General features: G+C 40.4%; 1 protein-coding gene across 1 annotated transcript in view; it reads right to left on the reverse strand.

Annotated features, from left to right (window-relative positions):
* Window positions 1–22,385, reverse strand: part of UST (uronyl 2-sulfotransferase) — a 321,994-nt gene that overhangs the window by 286,457 nt on the left and 13,152 nt on the right. The window lies entirely within an intron of this gene.

Genomic DNA, 22,385 nt, shown 5'->3' on the forward strand with positions numbered 1-22,385 from the left:
TTGAAAGGAATCTGTTTTTCTGAGCACTATTTTTTAAAGTCCAACAGTGGGCTTAAAATAATCAGTAAACCATGCTATAGACAGATATGCTGTCACAGGCAGAGCAAATTAAGCAAATTCTTAAGGGCCCTAAGATTTTCAGAATGGTAAATGAGCATTAGATTCAACTTTTAAGATACCAGCTACATTAGCCCCTAACAAGAGAATCAGCCTGTCATTTGACGCTCTGAAGCCAGGCATTGGCTTCTCCTCTCTAACTATGAAAGTCCTAGATGGCATCTTCTTCCAACAGAAGGCTGTTTTGTCTACATTGAAAATCTGTTGTTTAGTGTAGCTGCCTTCAACAGTGATCCTAACTAGATCTCTTAGATCACCTGCTGCAGCTTCTACGTCAGCACTTGCTTCACTTGCACTTTTATGCTTAGAGACAGCTTCTTTTCTTAAACTTTATGAACCAACCTCTGGTAGCTTCCAACTTTTCTTCTGCAGCTTCCTCACCTCTCTCAAACTTTATAGAACTGAAGAGTTAGGGCCTTGCTCAGGACCAGGCTTTAACTTAAGGCAATGGTGTGGCTGGTTAGACCTTCTATGGGGACCACTCAAACTTTCTTCATTATCAGCAATGAGGCTCTTTAGTTTTCTTACCATTCATGTGATCACTAGAATAGAACTTCTCATTTATTCAGTAACATTGCCTTTGCTTTCAGAACTTGGTTAGCTCTGTTGCTAGAGACCCAGCCTTCAGTTTATCTCAGCTTTCAGCCTATTTCAGCTTTCGACGTGCCTTCCTCACTAAGCTTAATCATTTCTAGCTTGTTATTTAAAGTGAGAAATGTGCAACTCTTCCTTTGACTTGAACAATTAGATGCCACTGTGGGGTTATTAATTGACCAAATTTCATTATTTTTATGTCTCAGGGAACAGGGAGGTCCAGGAGAGGGAGACAGACAGGGGGCTGCAGATAGGTGGAACAGTCAGAACACACACGTTTACTGAATAAGTTCGCCGGCTTACATGGGTGCAGTTTGTAGCACCCTGAAACAATTACAATAGTAACATCAAAGATCACTCATCACAGATCATCACAACAGATATGATAATAATGAAAAAGTTTAAAATATTATAATAATTACCAAAAGGTGATACAGAGACACTAAGTGAGCACACGCTATTAGAAAAACGGTGCTGACTAGCCACAATAGCGAAGACACAGAATCAGTCTAAATGCGCATCAATGGCAGACTGGATAAAGAAAATGTGGTACATACACACCATGGGATACTATGCAGCCATAAAAAAGAACAAGATCCTGTTCTTTGCAGGAACATGGATGGAGCTGGAGGCCATTATCCTTAGCAAACTAACACAGAAATAGAAACATGAGTATCACATGTTCTCAGTTACAAGTGGGAGCTAATTGATGAGAACATATATCCATGTGTACAAAGAGGGGAACAGCAGCAGACTCTGGGGCCTCCACTGAAGGGTGGAAAGTGAGAGGAGCAAGAGAAACAGAAAAAATAACTATTGGATATTAGGCTTAGTACCTGGGTGATGAAATAATCTGTATAACAAACTTCCATCTGGTAATGGAAATTCCAATAGGTAAACAGGAAATGAATTTATCTACGTAACAAACCTGCACATGGACCCCTGGACCTTAAAAAAATGTTTAAAAAAAAATGAGAAATGGTGCTGATAAACTTGCTCAACACCATTTTGCCACAAATCTTTCATTTATTTTTTTAAATGCATTATCCGTGAAGCACAATGCAGTGAGCCACAATAAAGCAAGGTATTTCTGCATAAGTATAGATACGTGTGTACATGTATTTGTATATGTTTATGTATCTATAATGAAATACAATCATACCTCACTGATCTATAACTCAGTGTCTGCAGACCTCTTGTATCTGGAATAAACCTGAGTTTCAGTAAATAAGCACCCAAAATAATCATCACAAAGTCGTTCTCTATAGTTCACATGCCCTCCAAGAATTCCACTCACAACAGTTCATAGAGGCAGCTAAAGAGAGGGGGAAAAACACTGAGAAACACCAAGTTAAACAGAATTGAAGAAGATTGCTTTCCTGCAGGACTTAGGAGAGCCTTTAAAATGTTATGTTGAGAGCCCCCAAGGAGAGAATAATTCACTATTTTGTAAATGTTTTTGACCAAAATGCCCTTTTCTTTCAAAGCTATACTAATATTTCTAGTCATAATGGCCCCTACATTTCTAGAGCCACCTTAAGGTTCGGATTTTTCAAGTGTTTCCACATATATCACATCTCATTTTGTCCTTAACGACATCCGGTGGAGCCGGCTGAGTGGGAATTATTTCCCTGGGGTGGTGGGAGCAACAGAGGCTGGACCAGGACCGGAATTCTGTCAGCCCTGCTCATTCCTCCAGATGTCAGCAAGTTCACGGGTGTCAATACATGACATTCTCCCGGATTGCCTTCAATATGTCTTCCCAGAATTGGAGATTTCCTTTTCCTGGTGAGGAACCAAGAGGAGGAACTGACGTCAAAGAGATTCCCTTGAAAACACCCTGAAATTCTCAAAGTATTCTTGAAAAGAGTTGTGATGAAATTTAATGTTACATAACGCTTCTCAAGACAGTATTTCATTTGCTCGACAGAATGACAAGGGTCTGAAATCCACACTTGAAAACGAGACAAAAGTGCTGAGTCAATGGAAGAAAGTACAGTGATGTTTCTGAAATAACGAGGAATTTTCCAGGAGGCTTGAGGTAGCACTTTCTGGTTGAAAAAAATGTTCCACAAAGAACATTCTTTGGTAAAGTAAAAGCTTCGTCATTCGGAAGAAAAAGAGAGAAGTCCCACAGCGGCATCCATAGCGGGTAAGGCCAGCCACAGCTGCCGCTGCAGCCCAGCGGGGTGGGGGTCAGCCTTGCAGAACAGAGCAATGGGCTGAGCTGCTGTGATCGCCAGGAGGATGGAAAACAGAGGGAAGGGAGAGAGGAGTGATACTCTCGGCCAATGCAATGTGGTTCTGGATGGGATGGAGGGGGCAGCACCATCAGAGAAGACCAGAGCTCTGGCTCAGGGTTCCACCCCCCACCCTATAATGGCTTTATAATCCTTGGCAAGTTGCCCCAGGCCCGGAGTTTCAATTCTTAAGTCAACACAATGTCAGTGCTGAGGGCTTACTTGTCTGTGGACCACAGGTGCCCAGACAGACCCTGCTAGCCTCAGGACTCGGATCTACGAGCTCCTGACGATGTTCCTGCCAGGCCCCACCCCGATGCAGGGATTGTCACAGGACTGCACCCCACGCCAGCCTGTGCCCACACCCCACGTGGCCTGGGAGGAGGGGCTGAAAGAGAGGCCATGCTCCATTCACAGGCCATGGGGCCGAGGTCTGCCTCAGGAATGGCACCATCACAGAATTAGTCCCAGGGAGTGCCTTTTGCTGTTCCCCACAAGACGCCGGCATGTCGCCTGCGCCCTGGATCCTCTCTCAGGACTTTCAATTGTTGAGTCAAATCACTTAATATAAACGAAAATAAGACCAAGAAACAAACCTTGAATACGCAAAATCTCCACACCTTGCTTCTGAAATTCTTGTTTAAAAGAGATAATAAAGAAGCTCAACAACCCCTTCTAAGTGACCTTGGAAAAAAATTGGAACTGAGGTTCTGTACTCCAGGAAATTGTTAAGGGAAAGGAGACTAAACCGCTGTTCTTCTTTCTAAGGTGAAGGTTAAAAGTTCAGTTTATCATTACAATTCTTGTATTTTTTAAAATTTTCAATTTTGCTAATATGTAACTACAGCCATTCATTGCTTGACAATGGGGACACATGCTGAGAAATGCATTGTTAGGGGATTTCATCATTGTGCAAACACCATAGCGTGAACCTGCACACACCTAGATGGTACAGCCTACTCTACATCTAGGCTAGCTGGTGTAGCCTACTGCTTCTAGGCTACAGACCTGAACAGCATGTGACTGTGTGGAATATGGAGTAGGCGACTGTAACAGAACTGTATGTACTTGTGTATCTAAATATATCTAGGGCAGGCACAGTGGCTCACACCTATAACCCCAGCTCTTTGGGAGACGGAGGCAGGTGGATCACCTAAAGTCAGGAGTTTGAGACCAGCTTGGCCAACATGGTGAAACCCATCTCTATTAAAAATATATAAAAATTAGGTGGACATTGTGGTGGATGCCTGTAATCCCAACTACTAGGTAGGCTGAGGCAGGAGAATCACTTGAACGCAGGAGGCATAGGTTGCAGTGAGCTGAGATCGCATCATTGCACTCCAGCCTGAATGACAGAGCCAGACTTCATCTCAAAAAAAAAAAAAAAAAAAACTAAACATAGAAAAGGTACAGTAAAAATATAGTATTATAATCTTATGAGACCACCATCATAATAGGTATCTATCCTTGATCAAAATGTCATTATGCGGCACACAACTATACAAAAAAATCACAATTAAAAATATTCACACTGTGCCTTGTTTTAGCAAAACGAATCTTTTATGTGTGTATGGCTTCACATTTGTTTGATTAGGTATTACCTGAGAGAAACTGGGAACTGCATAATTCAATTAAATCTTATTTATTCATTCAGTCATCCATCAGGCTTGCTCACGTAAGACACAACTGAAAATAGGAGCTAATGGCCTGACGTCTAAAAGAGGTAAAGAGATAAAGATGAAGCCTGCTGTTCCCTCATTCATTAAGTGCAATCGGTATTAAGTGCAGTAAGCGAGCGGGCACAGCAGGATAAAATGGCTCCTGTCTCCAGGAGAGGAAACACCCAGCAAGCATTCAGAGCTCTAGCAAGGGCCATTCCCGCCATTTTACAAATACCAAGAAGTTCTATATTTGCTCCCTGAATTTACTGTCTGTTAGAAGCAGCAGTTTAGTGGCTACTACCAGCCACTTGAGAGCAGGGAGAAGGCTAAGTGATCACACAGGAGATGCAAGCCTACAACAGACCCAAGAGTGCACGCCGCAGGACAGACCAAGGGTGGGACAGTGGGTGCCACCCACAGTGACAGATCCAAACGATGGCTGGATCACAGCCAGATTCCAGAAATGATGCCTTACAATATTCAAACGATGGCTAATAGTTCCACTGGAGAAGAAAACCATGTGAAATATATTTTAAAGAGATTTCCAACAAATGGTTAAAGAAAAGGGGGATGGGTAAGATGGTTAAAGCTCTAAACTTTTACTTTCTAGAAAACACCATTATCTGGGCTCTTCATTCCATGCTATTCCAGTTAAGTAAGTCCTTACACTATGTTTTACTACAATTATTTCTCTTTACCTCTTTTCAAAATGCCCAACTCCAGCTGCTGTATCTCATTAAACTTGAAGTTTCACTGCAAAACTCACCACGTGTGGAAAAGAATGAGATGATTCTGCACAAAACTGGTAGTCACAATAAAACAGCTTCATTTCCAAGTCCCTGAAATGCTCAGTTGTGTCATCGACCACACTCCCACCCTCAAAAATCCACCACAATCACTTCTGCTGAGAAAAGGATTGAACACATAGGAAAATGTAAGCTAACGGTCATATTTTTTAAAAAGTTGGAAGAAGATCCGCCAAGTGCCTGAATGAGAACCAGAAAAGTGCTCCAGAAACCAGGACCGGAGGTCTGAAGCAAAAGCCAGAATGTCCCAAAGCAGGACAACACTAGGCTGGTATTTAAAGAGAGGATCTGTCTTTGTTGTTTATTTTTTTCCCTTCAGAGGAGGTAAACTTGCCCTGTTAATTCAGCCAAAATAAATAAGGACAATTCTCTGGAATTCACATGTCCTTTAAAAAAATGCAGAAAATAAAATGAAAGTAATAAAATTTCAGCTCATAATTTCTCCAAGTTATAAAACAATAGCAACAATAATCAAATAGACACGTCTTGTTCTCCTAGAACAAAGTATAAAATTCGTATTTTACCAGGCCAGGCACAGTAGCTCACACCTGTAATCCCGGCACTTTGGGAGGCCAAGGTGGGTGGATCACCCGAGGTCAGGAGTTCAAGACCAGCCTGACCAAAGTGGAGAAACCCCATCTGTACTAAAAATATAAAACAAAACAAAACAAAACAAAAAGCTGGGCATGGTGGCGTGCACCTGTAATCTCAGCTACTCAGGAGGCTGAGGCAGGGGAATTGCTTGAACCTGGGAGGTGGAGGTTGTAGTGAGTTGAGATCATGTCATTGCACTCCAGCCTGGGCACCAAAAGTGAAACTTTATCTCAAAAAGATTTAAAAAATTCATATTTTACCAAGTGTAGATAATTGTGGTATCATAAAAATACTTCCCATATTTAAGGATCTTTTCCAACAAGGTCAAAACCATGGCCAATGACTCTTCACTGCCAAGGACTGACAGTGGAGAGGTTGAGAGTGTGTGATCTGGAGGAAGACAGCCTAGGTTCGAATCCTGCATTTCCAGCTACCTCACAAATTACTTAACTTCTCTCAGCCTCAGCTTGCCCACAAGTAAAATGGGAGGGCTAGAAATGCAGGAATTTGTGAAGATCAAATAAAATACATGACATGGGGACTGAACCCAGAGTAGGTGATCACTAAACATTTGTTTAATTTTGTTTTGTTTCATAGACTAACGCCGCTTAAAGTTCTTTGGGTCACAGTAGTTGTCCAATAAATATTTTTGAATAAACACATCAATATACTTTAAAATCAGTAAAATTCCAAATTCCAATTTAATTCTATCTACATTGTTTTTGTTTTTTTTGCTAAGTGCTAATATAGCACCAGATACTGTGACAATCAAACAAGGTGTCCCTGCCTTGTCACCAAAGAGTTTGCAAACAGAATTGAAATAAGGCACAACAGCACAGTTAAATAGCATCCCATCAGGATTGTCAGGATCAAGATGGGTGTTACCTACTACCAGCACTACCAAAATGGAAGATGATTTTTACCATGATGAAAAAAAAAAAGATGTGATTATTTTGAATCCCGGCTGCCTCAACGAAACTGACAACTAAAGGATTTTCTATTTGCTGGGTGAGGGGATGAGTGTGAGACTGTCAAGTATGGAAGGGCTCAGAGAGAATTCATATGCTTCAAATGAGATCAAACAACCTCGCAGATAGAAATTAGCAGTTTCATTTTTTGTTCCTAATTAAGGGTGTAAGTCGGAACAGTGCTAGGTTGGGGAAGATGGGAAGGGTATAAAGCAGGAATGAGAAGGAAGCGAGAATGGATGGAGGAACTGGTTTTCTACGCCTCTCTGGCAAGCAGAGGCAAAACCATGACATATCTTGATGTGCAGACATGCTCTGGGCATCAAGACCTGTTAATAGCCCCTGGTGATCAGGACAGTTTCTACCATTCGGAAACTTCTGAACACACCATAGAAGCCCTTTCCTCCTTACAGTCAGTTAGGAGCGCTCTCAAGAGAATCACAGGTGTTTCGGACAGCAAGGATCATTCTGCACCATGACAACCTCCAAACTTCTGTGCTCACATAACCCAGTAAGAATTTTGAAAAACTCTATACACCCTAGCATATCTTAACTTCACATCCAAAATTTTTCATATGTTTGAAAAGCAGCAAGGGACATAATTTCCCACATTATATATATCAACATCTTAAAATAAAACAATTAAACTATTTGTACATATATAGGTATATATATATAAATCCAACAGAATACACACACACACATACACACACACACACACACACACACACACACACCAGTAACGTAATACCTGCTGTCATAAATACAAACATTTATTTTATATAAAGTTAAAATAGCCCAGGCGCAGTGGCTCATGCCTGTAATCCCAGCACTTTGGGAGGCTGAGGCAGGAGGATAAACTGAGGTCAGGAGTTTGAGACCAGCCTGGCTAACATGGCGAAACTCCACTTCTGCTAAAAATAGCAAAATTAGCTGGGCATGGTGGTGGGTGCCTGTAATCCCAGCTACTGGGGAGGCTGAGGCTGGAGAAGTCCTTGAAACCGGGAGTCAGAAGTTGTAGTGAGCCAAGATCGTGCCACTGCACTCCAGCCTGGGGGATACAGTGAGACTCTGCCTCCAAAAAAAAAAAAAATTGAATTAAATTAAAAAAAAAAATAAAGTGAAAACCAACTAAAACCAACACAGTTTTCATGGATGTGTGAGTGTATGATTTATGTATGCACACACACACACACACACACACACACACACACACACACAGGTAGTTTCACAGCGACTGCTGAAGCTTACTTTTATGTGTTCATTTCCAAGTCTGAGGCAGGGCTCTAACAATAAATGAAGATGCTCCATTTTTTGCAAAATCTGCAAAAGGAAGCTACTTCACTGCCACTGTTACAGACCACCGCCTCACTCCATCCTAACTTCCCTTCTCCACGCAGCCTCTCAGAGTGGGGGACACTGCACTGGAATAGGCATTTTTGTTTTTTCTACTGACAATGTTTTATTCTTTGTCCTAAACTATGCCAAGTTTTGCAGGGCTTCAATATTGACGCCTCATGGAACAATAAAGACAAGACCAAGAACACTAGTTACCTTAGGTAAAGGGAGGACCCTGGGAGGGATGGAGAGGATAGTGTATGCATAAGTTATTCTCAATATTGGGAAATCCTTGTTAGAATTGAGATCATGATGAAGTCAAGGAAGAATTAACATGATTTTCGTTCATGCACTCTTTTTTTTTTTTTTTTGAGATGGAATCTTGTTCTGTTATTCAGGCTGGAAGGCAGTAGCGCAATCTCGGCTCACTGTAACCTCTGCCTCCCAAGTCAAGTGATTCTCCTGCCCCAGCCTCCTCAGTAGCTGGGATTACAGGTGCCTGCCACCACACCTGGCTAATTTTTGTATTTTTAGTAGAGACAGGGTTTCACCATGTTGGTCAGGCTGGTTTTGAACTCCTGACCTCAAGTGATCCACCTGCTTTGGCCTCCCGAAGTGCTAGGATTACAGGCGTGAGCCACCGCGCCTGGCTTCATGCACTCATTTTTCTCTGAAATTCACAAATCCTCTAAAAAAAATGCTAAAAAGAAAGTCTGAGTAACTTTCTTTTTAGCTTTTCAGCTTGTATTTTCATCCCATTCCCCCATGGATTTTTGTTATAACAGATTACACTTCATGCTTGAAACTATTGTATTGATCTCTCTGTTCTATTTCTGTATGACAAAACTATGTAGGCAAAGTAAAATTCACTAAAAAAAATTCTTGTGACCATAATGCTTTAAGAGTTTAGACTATATATCCTGAATTTGAGTTACTATTGATTACTTTTGTTTCATAGTTAATCAAAACAACATAAAAATTTTACACATTTTACAAATAATTAAAATCAAAAGTGGAATGTGATCACAAATGCATTGAATAGGGCCTTGTCTATAAGTGAATTTCACTGATTTCAATTTTATTTCTGTTTATTCATTATGCTAAATATGAACCTTGTTCACATTAACAACAGACAGGAATGGAGAATGTTTAATTCTAGCCATGTCACACACTTCTTTAACATCTTTCTAAATCCCATAGTGATCTGTTGGTGATCTACCTGAGGAGACAACTAGCTTAGATCCTCCTTCACTTTCGTTGAAAGCAACGAATAGGAACCATGTGACCCGTAAAAGGGTTTGCTGAAGTCACTCATCATTCACTTTCTCTAGGCGAGGATTTTGAATTCTTCCTCTGGCACCTGGAGGTGTTTGCCACCAGCAGAGTCAGATAAGCTTCTTTATAAAGTCTGGGAGAACAGAGGGGAGCTGGTGGGAATTGGGCTATAAGGCAAGTTCTCAGGGAGGTCAGTTTTAGAGAAGAATAATCTGGCGGCAGACATTTGACGATTTGATTCCTCTTAGACAACCCCTGCTCAACACCCACCCCTGCCCAGGAAGTCTTTATGTGCGTGGTGCCCCATGTACAAAGAAACCCAATTCTGAGCCCTAAACCTGGCATTTGGTGCAAATTCACACCTTCACCCTGACATCTGTCCCTCACACCATCCTTTTCTTCAGCGTAAAACAGAAGTATGAATGTCCGATAAAAATATTTCAACAAAATGTCACCCAACAGAAAGGATTTGAATATTTACCTTTCCTTGTGTACTAAAAATAATGTGGTTTTGTGCATGCAAATAAAACAGTCTTCTGGTATGTGCATTTACCTCATTTATACTTGAAAAATAAATTTGACTCAATACACATGTCATATAATTCTACACATGAAAAACAATCACCATTTTAAAATTCATATAAATTTAGGTGAAATTAAAAGATACGGAAATTTAAGTCTCAAATTATAGCCTACTTTATAATTAATTTCAAAATAGATCCTATTTTCTATAATTTTTTTAAAAAGTTCCTTAAACATTTTAGTAAGATCATGTACCTGTAAATGCCTAGAGTATGTTAAGACTTAGAAAAGTTTGCTGAATTGGAAAAAGAGGTTCTCAAAAAATTTTTTAATAAAGTTGTAGAAAAACAGTAAAATGAATTCCATCCTCTAATTGACAACTATTGTAAAATTGGAAGTATGTTTGATCTTTTTTTAAAAGTTCCTCTAATAGATAAGGTTTTAAGACATTCAAAATATGTTCATTTAGAATTTTCCCCTTTGAGAAAGATTCTGGCCCAAATCTCATGTCTTAGGGAGGAGAGTAACCCCAAGAGTTCAGAAGGGGCCGGGTGCTGTGGCTCAGCCTACAATCTCAGCACGTTGGGAGGCCGAGGTGGGAGGATCACTTGAGGCCAGGAGTTCAAGACCAGCCTGGCCAACATTATGAAATGTCATCTCTACTAAAAATGTCAAATATTATCCGGGCATGGTGGCACATGCCTGTAATCCCGGTTACTCGGGAGGCTGAGGCACGAGAATCACTTGACCCCAGGAGGCAGAGGTTGCAGTGAGCCAAGTTTGTGTCACTGCACTACAGCCTGGGTGACAGAGTGAGACTGCATCTCAAAAAAAAAAAAAGTTCAGAAGGGCTCACCCAAGGTATGTTCTCCACCAGGTCCAGCCAACCCCAAGCAGGCTGCTCAGTAAGAGGGAAGAAGGAACCAGCACATTGCCCGGCTCTTTAATCATCTACTCAGCAAGACTGACACTGAATTTTTATGCCTTGGGCGCGTAGCATCCTTCAACTGACTGCTGTCCTGTCCCTGCCAAAAAATAAGGCTGCAGAAACTGATAGAGAGAAACCACCAGGCACAAACGCAATACTCTATTGCTCCCTCCTTTCTAAACACATAAAGCCAATGAAAAGTAAGACAGCTACACTTTAAAGGCTCAGCTCCCTAGGGAAATACCATCGCTGAGCTGTGGTTTGATATTATGCTTTTCACTTTTATAAAGGGCCAATGCATAGCACAGCCTCATGAAGAACGTGTCTCCATTTCTAAGGGAAAAAATATTGTAGGAGGCATTGCCCTTTATGATACTCTAAGGCTGAATAGTTAGCTCCTTTTGGGGAAGGCAGAAAGAGAGAGGCCACCCTTTCCCAATGCGCTGGTATGCATCTTAGTCTGGACAATGGTAACATATGGCACATTCTCTTTTTGCTTTGGCCTCCAAAAAATTCAGCTATAAATTTAACAGCAAAAACTCTCTCATTTCAGGTACATGTTATAATTACCTTAGTAAACATACATCATCCAATGAATTCTAGATCATGTGTAAGTTCAGGCAGGCTCACCTGGGGCATGGAGCACCCGTTTGAGCTGTTTTCTTCTTTATCTCTTCTCTAAAAAGACGCCTTTAAATTCTAATAGTCGAGTCATTATATAAAGGACTATCCATTACCCATTCCATCTCAGCACTGTTCAATTTTCTATGACCTAGACTCACTCTCTTGCAACTATATTTTAACAAAATTAAAGAAGTAGAAACTTGCTTCTGGTTTAAAAACAAAAATGACTGGAACATTTTGCTTTAGACCTCTCCAGAGCAGGTGGCAGAACAGGGTGGGGCTGGATGTCATCCAACAAGTGCTGGAAGGCTGAACAGCTCTGCAAAAAGCCACACTCAGAATGCAAGCTCAACAGCCCCAGCCTATGTGACCTAAGGTAAGATGGAAGCAGCGCCACTTCCATAATCTTCAATAATCACACAAAGAAAATAAATCGGCCTTACTCAACAAACCGTCATTTTCAAACAGCAAGAAATTACAGCCTCAATGCCAACTTAATCTATGACAAAATGGTATGATCAAAGTTACTGAAATAACTGAAACAAAAATTCAAGAGATGTTTTATCCTATCCTAATAAAAGCACACTGGAGATTTTTCTTTCCATTTTAGCTAATCAGAGAAAACAAACCATCAGCTTGTAGAATGCTATCATAACAGGAAAATGTCACCAATGAGGCACAGCAACATGACTCTATTCTACTAAATCAATATCTGCAGGATAAAAGTTGTTTGTCTTGTCAAACCTTTTTAATCAAGATGAAAGGTACTTGGAAAGTCAAATCTCATTTAAAAAGTTGGAAAAATATTTCAGTATTTTGCTGAAATATGCTTCCCTGTGGCATGAGGTGAAAAGGCAAAGGCCCTGGGTGGGAAGTCAGACCTCATCCTCTGCCTGCTGTACCAGCTGAGCAATGCAGGGCCCTTCATGTCTCTGGACTCAGGCTCCTCGTCTGCAAAGGGAGCTTAACACCCACCACTCAGGAGAGGGAAGAGGTGCATGTGATAACAAAGGTGCAGTACTTTCTAAAGTGTAAAGTGCCATTCAAATAAAAGGATCATATCAGACACCTGCCCTAGGCTTTCCCATGGCTACAGCTCTTCCTTTCTGTTTATAGAGTTGAGCTTGTGAATATGAAATCTGCTCTCACTCTGTGGTCTAAATACGTTTGGTGGCTTCCCATTGCATACCAGTTTGTGTAACATACAAGTTGGTTGAGATTCACTCGGGGTGGCTGGCAAAATATTAGGGAAATATTAGGGAAAGTTAGAAGATTATGGTCTCAAATCTTTTGGAAGCCTGAAGGTTTTGATGGGACAGGCTGAAGGCAGCTAGTTTGTTAGAATTTTAAGTCATAGTGTAAAAGATAGGGACAATAAAGCTTCCCCAGTTAAGTTCTGTCTACCCCACATTCCTTTGTCTCTATTCAAACTGTTTGCTCATGTAAACTTTGTGCTGGATGGTCCTTTCAGCAGGAGGTAAAAAGGGGATTGCCCATTAATGGTGTTTACTCTGGGCTCTGGAACCTAAAGCTTTTATCATTCGTAAAACCACTCTTTTAACCATGTTAATTATCCATAAGCATATTGACTTAGAACCTCTGTTATTAAATCTATATGGAATAAATGTGAGGAGGTACAGGGAGTTATGCTCAGTTAGCTGCAATCGTCCTCTGAAAGCAGCTGATGACCACCCCTAGCCCACTCAAAATCACTGTACTGGGTGTGAGAATGTATTCATTCATCTGGTCATTGAGTCAGGGTCAGCAGGACAGACCTCCACAGGTGGTGATCAACGTCTGAGGTGGTGACCCCAATGTGAGGGAGGTCTCAGTTGGTGACCCCAACGTGATCAAGGTCTTGCAAGTTCCTTTTACTGTAGGCACCTCCCTTGCAGCAACCCTCTTCCCTTTCCCTGCCATGGTTTCTGGACAGGAACTCTGTACTCTCCACATGCCCACAAATGCCACAATTTTGCCCAGTAGCTTGCCATTGCGCATGCTCTTCTTTCTAGACTCTAGAATGCCCTTTTCCCACATCTCTACATAGAAAACACCTACATACGCTTCAATGCCCAGCTCAAGTATCACCTTTTCCCTGAATCCCTCTCCTTCTCTCTTCTCCTCTGGGCTCCCCATGTTATGTAGGCAAATCTCTATTACCAAGAATGTCTGCATGGAAGTGATGACTTTATATACATCTGTATCAGAGGCTAGACTAGCTGCTCTTGCAAGAAACTTTATGTCATCAGCATATTCAATATTTTTTAATTTTGAAAAAATTAAAATCTTATCCAATGATCACAGGGTGAATGTTTTAGAACTTTTAATCATTGCTTACAATTTAAAATGAGGTAGTCAGTGGTCTTACAACATACAAAGAATTTTTATCTAGTCCTTTGAAAGAACAGGAAATGCATAATAATAGCCAGTAAACTAAACTGTAATTTACATAATTATACAAGGTCTTTTCTTATAAAAAAAATAAATGACAGAAAGAGTAGGGATCTATACAACAAACAACCACTGTTTATGAATGCCTAGTGGCAGAATTTTTATAAGTTTGGACAACACACACACACACACACATGCATGCACACACACATGCACTCACACACACAGCCTCCAGCATTCCTATACTCCCATCTGCCACCTGCCCTGCTCAGGCTTCTAAGTGACTGACTAAACTGAAGACATGTATGTTTATTAACATGTATTATAAATGCAAATTTCCACAGTATTCCAGGCTGGAAAATATCAGATAGTAGGCTCTTTATAATTCGAAGGTAGTTGTTCTAGAACAGAAAGAGTCCCTCTAAAGTTCCAACAGAGACTCAGAGAGGTTACGTGAATTACCCAAGGTCACACAGCTGCACGGTAGCAATGCCAGGACACAAACAGAGGACTTCTGATTTGAAGCTCAATGCTTTGTTAACACTACACTGCCTCTTGTGATATGAAACATCCTGTTAAAGGCAAATTCGTAGAAGAAAATGTAATTTCCTAAATAGAAAATATAGCTGTACAGGTCCATCTTATTGGCCTTTAAAGGTCTGTGGTACCTTGAATTTTATAGACATTAAAAAGAACTGCAATTTACAGGAACTAAACAAATGATTACCATCTAGCTGCTTATACAAATAGTGTTCAAATGAGTGCTGTCTCTGTTTCTGAGATATCCCAAATAGACAGCCAGGCTGTTGTTGAGGAGCTCACCCACAGGGTGTATGTGCAAGGCTGCATGCAGCTGTCCAAGGGTTGCATTTTTTGCTTGAGACCCAGTAGAAACCCAGGAGGCTGAGACCCACACAGTTGCCCAATCCTGCACATGGGCTATCCAGGCGACAGTGGGCCAGGAAGGACAGTGGTCATGTCTGCTGGCCTGAGTGCTAGCAACTACAGGTTCCACTGATGTGGGAATAAAAGTTCTCTCCAGAAACAAGAGCAGCTGTGGACCTGCGCTGAGAATCATAGCTGGGAGAGGCAACAGAAGGGGAGAGGCTCAAGCACAGGTTCTAGTACTACGAGGAGGGACCAGATGGCCTCAGAAGCACTCCCACTGCCACAATTCAGGATCAAACAACAGACAGTGCTTTCAAAAGTCCTCTAAAAAGCTTTTAATTCAAATCAATTCATTTTAATGTTTTAAAAATGCGTTTACTGTTGAAAAAGGATATCATTCAAAATGACAACTTTATTTTCAGATAGACTTGCAAAAATCATTGAGTTAATTTACTTTACACCAAAATAAATGCCAACGGGATTTAAAAAGTAAATGAAAAAGTGAAATAGCAACAGAATGAGAAGAAAATATAGACAAGTATCTGATGGGATATAGGCTTTTCTAAGCATAAAAGCAAGGCAAAGAATAATAAATGGGAAAAACGTAATTAATGCACAGGAAAAACAAAAGAAACTGACTTTTAGAACAAAAGCACAAATGAAAAGCCAGGAAATTATTATTTGCATGTATGTCAAAGGGTTAATATCCTTCATCTCTAAAGATCTCTGAGAATTGATTAAAAAGAAGAAGAAGAAGAAGAAGAAGAAGAAGAAGAAGAAGAAGAAGAAGAAGAAGAAAAAGAAGAAGAAGAAGACCACCACCACCACCACCACCACCACCACCACCACCACCACCACCACCACATCTATAGGGAAAAATTGCAAAAGAAGTTTAAAACTGCAATTCCCCCCCAAAAAAGACCCATGCCTTACAAGCATAAACTGTTCACTTTTACTAATATTGAAACACATGCAAATTAAAGAATAAGAGTGTCACTTTCACCAATTCAGTGGGTAAGGGATTTTTAAAAGATTGCATCCAGTGTTTCTAAGGGTATAGGCAAAACAGGTAATAGACGCCTAGTGAAATATACAAATCTGTATCAATGTGTCCGTTTGTAAAATCATTTTTAAAATGGGAATACATTTAACCAAGCAATTCCAAGTCTAGAAATTTATCCTAAGGAAATAGGGAAGTGTGCAACAATTTAATAACATTCATCATAACCTTATCTACAACCACAAAAAAAATTGGAAATTGGCCAAATATCAAAAAAGCCTTCTTATAGGAATTAATAGTACATTCAATTCACAGGCTACTTTACCACCACGAAAACCGATGTTGTAGAAAAATATGTAAAATTGTGAAATGATATTTATGCTACCACAGAGTGGAGAAAGCATGTAACCAAAGCAGGTGTGAACAAAGAAATTAATGTGCATTTTATTTTCTTCTTTGTGCTTTTTTCCTATATCTCAATATTTTACAATGAGCATGTATTAACAGTTTTAATTAATTTTTAAAATTGTGGTTTTTTGTTTTTCTGAGACAGAGTCTAGCTCTGTCACCCAGGCTGGAGTGCAGTGGCACGATCATTGCTCACTGCAACCCCTCCGCACCCAGGTTCAAGCAATTCTCTGCCTCAGCCTCCCGAGTAGCTAGGATTACAGGTGCCTACCACCATGCTTGGCTAATTTTTGTATTTTTAGTAGAGACAGGGTTTCACCATCTTGTCAGGATGGTCTTGAACTCCTGACCTCATGATCCACCCTCCTCAGCCTCCCAAAGTGCTGGGATTATAGGCATGAGCCATCGTGCCTGGCCAAAATTGTGTTTTTAAAGAATTACACAGAGTCATTCTCATTATGCACTCTATTTGCATCTAATTGTCTTCTCTGGGGGGGAGAAAAAAACACCTTATCTAGAATATTTGGATGTTAGGAACCTTTGGTAATGAATTCTGATACTATGCCTCACTATCAAAATGTAAAATAACATTTTGATGGTACTGAATCTGCAATAACTATTTGAAGAAACTTCACCTCTAAGATCATTTGGTGTGCTCTCAATGCTTACTAACAATCTTGATATTAGGTCAAAATCTGTATGTTCACAAAACTCCAAATAGCCTACATTTTAATAGTACAGTTCGCAAAGATGAATAGAAACAGCCATTTTAAACTTGAAATCATACAAGGGTGTGATTCTCACTTAAGAAAAACTTCGTGTTCTTACATTGGAACAATCAAACTGGTGAATGAAAATTCAGTTTAAAAGAAATCTATGAAATTCTTAACAGCACCAATCTTTAATGAGCTAAGCTGAACCCTGTCACATTTGTTATTTACAGGTATTCATTATTGCCCAGAAATGCTATGGCATAGACCCTTGCTACTCAAAATGTAGCCCTTCAACTGCAACCCCAGCTACACCTAGGAGCTCCCTGGAAATGCGAATCTCAAGCCCAGCTCCAGACCTGCTACATCAGGATCTATAGCTTAACAAATCCCCAAGTGATTTGCATGCACATTAAAATTTGAGAGATCCCAGCATAGAAAAGCTGTAAGCTAAAGTGTTATAAGTCATAGACTAATAAAAGATTATAGATTAAGATAAAGCATCCCTAAATAGTACTGTAAAAGGATTACTGCACACACAAAACTCTCCAACTCTGTATCTACTACAGCGGTTCTCTACCTTGGTTGCATATTAGAATTACCCAGGGAGCTTTTAACACATACAGATGCCCAGCCTCACCCTTGACAAAATGAATACATATCTGTATTCTCCAAAGCTCTCCAAGTCATTCTGTCATGCAGCCAAGCTTGAGAATCCCTGATCTACTAGCATCAACAGGGCCTTTAGGAAAGAGACCATCAGTCTAACCATGTCCAGGCATGACCAATCTCTGCCTCTACTACCTCCTTTAACTCCACCTGTTCATCACACCTCACATGGAAACTTAAGTCCTTCTCTGTCCCTCCAGATACAACACAGCCCCATGAGTGTGGTGATCATCTTAGCGTTCAGCACGTAACTGGTGCTCGATGAACATTTGTTGAAGGAATGAATCTGTATAGATGGAAAAGACAACAGAGGAAGGCTGCCAAGCTAAATGTAAAGGAGGGCAAGTAGGTGAGTGGATGAGAGCAATAAGAGAACATGTGTCTCTGATCCTGTAGGTCTCACTGATGTGAGACTTCAATGAAGACTAAGCTTTGTGAGCAAGACTTATTCTGCAATGAACAAAGTCAACTATCACTCTGACAAGGTGAAAAGAAAAAAATCTGGGGAAGAGGGGCTATATTTTGGCACAGAAATGCATTATGCCGTAAAACAAATGAAGCACGAAGATATAAGCCTAACAAAAACCATACGATCATCTCAATAGCTACAGAAAAAATATTTGGTAAAATCTAACATCTCTGATAAAAGCCCTCAACAAACTAGGTATCAAAGGAACATGCCTCAAAATAATAAAAGCCATATATGACAAACCCACAACCAACATCATACTGAATGGAGAAAAGTTAAAAGAATTTCCCCTATGAACTGGAACAAGACAAGAATGCCAACTGTCACTACTCCTATTCAACATAGTAGTAGAAGTCCTAGCCAGACCAATTAGGCAAGAGAAAGAAATAAAAGGCATCCAAATTGGAAAAGAGGAAGAGAAATTATCTCTATTGGCTGATGACATGATCTTTTACCTAGAAAACCCTAAAGACTCCTCGACTCCTAGACTTGATAAATTACTTCAGTAAAGTTTCAGGATACAAAATCAATGTATAAAATCAGTAGCATTTACACCAGTAATGTTCAACATGAGAACCAAATCAAAAATTCAATACCATTCACAGTAGCCATAAAAAATAATAAAGTTCCTAGGAATACATTTAACCAAGGAGGTGAAAAATCTTTACAAGAAGAATTACAAAACATTGATGAAAAAAACGGTAGATGACACAAACAAATGGAAAAGCATCTACGCATGTGGGTTGGAAGAATTCATATCATTAAAATGATCATACTATCCAAAGTAATGTAGATTAAATACAATTCCTATCAAATTACCAGTGTCATTTTTCACAGAATTAGAAAAAAAAAATCCTAAAATTCATGCAGAACCAAAAGAGTCTGAATAATCAAAGCAATGTTAAGCAAAAAAGAACAAAGCTGGAGAGTTGGCATTATGTGACTTCAAATTATACTACAAGGCTACAGTAACCAAAACAGCATGGTACTGGGGGGAAAAGGGCATATAGATCAATGGAACAGAATAGAGAACCCAGAAATAAAGCCACATACCTACAACCAACTGATCTCAAACAAAGTTGGCAAAACATATATAATGAGGAAAGGGTATCCTATTCAATAAATGGTGCTGGAAAAACTGGATAGCCATATGCAGAAGAATGAAACTGGACTCCTTTGCTCGCAATATAAAAAGTTAACTCAAGATGGATTAAAGACTTAAATGTAAAATCTGAATCTGTAAGAATCCTAGAAGAAAACTTATGAAAAACTCTTCTGAACATTGGCCTAGGCAAAGAATACATGACTAAGCAATGCAACAAAAATAAAAATAAACCAAAAGGACTTAATTAAACTAAAGAGCTTCTGTACAGCAAAGGAAAGAATCCACAGAGTTATCAGACAGCCTGTGGAATGGGAGAAAATATTTGCAAGAATGTATCCCACAAAAGACTGATATCCAGAATCTATACAAAGAACTCAAATAACTCAACAAGAAAAAAAGCAAATAACCCCATTAAAAAGTGGGCAAAGGACATGAACAGACATTTTTCAAAAGAAGACATACAAACAGCCAACAAAAATATGAAAAAGAAAATGCTCAATGTCACTAATCATCAGAGAAATGCAAATTAAAACCACAGTGAGATACCATCTCACACCAGTCAAATGACTAGCATTAAAAAGTAAAAAAACAACAGATGTTGGCAAGGATGGGGAGAAATGGGAACGTGTATACACTGTTGGTGGGAAGGTAAATTAGTATAACCTCTATGGAAAACAGTAAGGAGATTTCTCAAAGAACTGAAAATCGAACTACCATTCGACCGAGCAATCCCACTACTGGGTATCTACCGGAAGGAAAAGAAATCATTATATCAAAGAAACACCTGTCCTTGTACGTATATCACAGCACTATTCACAACAGCAAAGTCATGGAATGAACCTGATTGTCCATCAGTGGATGACTAGATAAAGAAAATGTGGTCTAAATACACCATGTCTTTTGCAGCAACATAAATGGAACTGGAGACCGTTGTCCTAAGTGAAGTAACTGGAAACAACAACCCAAATACCACACATTCTCACTTCTAAGTGAGAGCTAAACAATGGATATACATGGACGTACAGAGGGAAATAATAGACACTGGGGACTCTCAAAAGCAGGGAGGGAGGAAAGGCTTGATGATTGAAAAATTACCTTTTGTGTACAGTGTTCACGATTTGGGTAACGGGTACACTAGCAACCCAAACCTCACCATTATGCAATACACCCATTTTTAAAATGTACATTTATACCCCCTGCATCTATGATAGAAGCCTGCCCAGCAACCAAATTCAGCTCTAGTAGGTTCTCCTCACCATGCTAGGAAGCACCCTAAAAAAAATCATGCCTAAACACACACTCTATGCCAGAGTTTGGGTCAGAGTACTACCATGGTAACTGCATACATTTCAAGACCCAATCACATAAAAAACACATGCCTCTCTTCAGCCACAGGGAATAGGAGAGAAAGACAAGGATGCTTGCATAACGTATCTTCCAAATACATTTGAACAATTCACCATCTTATGAGACCCAAACTATTATCGAATGGTAGCTCGAGATATCCTTTGCCCAGGTGAAAATGGGTGACAAAGGCAGAGGTTATGGATCTTAACAAATATTTTCTGTTCCTTCCCTTTAGTTTCTGGGAATGTCTTTATCTCTCAGCATGAATGAATAATATAGCCACAAACATTTCAGGCTCCCTCAGGCCTCGGATCTCTGCTCAGTGAGCAGACAAGAACAGCCTTTTGAGTTGGAAAATTCATGAGCAAAGAAAACAAGATGGCCTCAATCCTGTCAACTACTACAACAAAATAAAGACACTGCATCATTTGGTCTTTATATTTACATGGCTTTCTGGAATCATTTCTCCATTTTTACCTTTGTGTCCCGTGTAGCTGTTAGGAAGCTGCTTCTATGGGCTGTTGGGAGAGCACACAACACATTTTCAAGCATAACCCATGTTAACCCCGCACTGCTGAAGCTGGTTCCACACTCTGAGGTTATGTCAACATTCTCCTCCTTCGGGCAGATCTTCCACACAGGAACTCCTCCCACCACCTGCTAAGAGGTGACCACACCACAGTCCCCCGGCCAGGCTGGCAAGGCTGCAGGGGTGAGTGTGGTCAGGCCCAGGTTGCTCAGACACCCACCCTCCTTCCTGAGCCCTGCCCTGCCTTCTCCACCAATCGGCACTTTCTGGTTGCTTCCCCGCTGTGGTAAAAATAACTTCCTCTTAAAACGTCTAAATCTGTATGTGATTTTACACACTTTTTTTTTTTTTGGCACATTGTCGGATGAATTCTGACACTAAAGCAGAATGAAATTGCAAGGGATCTGCAATCACATTTCTGAAAAGCTCTGACCGAATGAGTCAGTTCCACTGTTTTCTCGAAGATTGAGAAAATACTTCCAGGCAAGATGCTGCATTCTAAGCACCACAGCGATTCCTTCTCCCTTAAGCTTCTTAGGAACTTGGCAGTGTGGTAGATGGAGGGAGGCGGAGCAGAAGGCAGGGTGCTGTTTGTTGTGATCTGCCCATGGTTTACTGGCTGTGTTCTGAGCACAGAGAGGGCGTCTCAGGGGATCCATCAACCAACATCGACGTGGCTCCCAGAACGTGGCTACACGTGCTTGGAGGAGCTGAAGCAAGGCTCCAGCCAGCCCGCTGGGAGCCTTGAAGCCAAGCCCTGTTGCTAACACCCTCAGAACAGCGGTGGGAGCAGCAGTCATTCTCAAAACGACAGTTTAGAAGAGGATCCCTTCTGACAGTAACGTACCACTGCACAAAGTAGGCTCACAAACGGAGGGGACTGGAAAATTGTTCTGTTCTGTGGGCTCTTAAGGGCCACGTAGACAAAGGAAGCGGGGCTAAGATGTGTAAGGGAATCAAAATCATTTCATTTCTCATGTGCTTATTGGCCAACTGTGTCTTCTCTCCTGTGACTGCTCGTATTCTCTGCCCACTTATCACATGAATTGCTTATCTTTTTCTCATTGATATACTGATACAAATTGTATTTCCTGGGGAGATGTCTGTCCCCAGTATGGGGTGTTATCGTATTGTTCAGATTTCATTTTAATGCAGTTTATTTCTTCTTTAATGTGGTTTTAACATTCTGTGTCTTAAAATGA

This window comes from Saimiri boliviensis, chromosome 4, assembly GCF_048565385.1.
Source record: "Saimiri boliviensis isolate mSaiBol1 chromosome 4, mSaiBol1.pri, whole genome shotgun sequence".
Classification (NCBI taxonomy): domain Eukaryota; kingdom Metazoa; phylum Chordata; class Mammalia; order Primates; family Cebidae; genus Saimiri; species Saimiri boliviensis.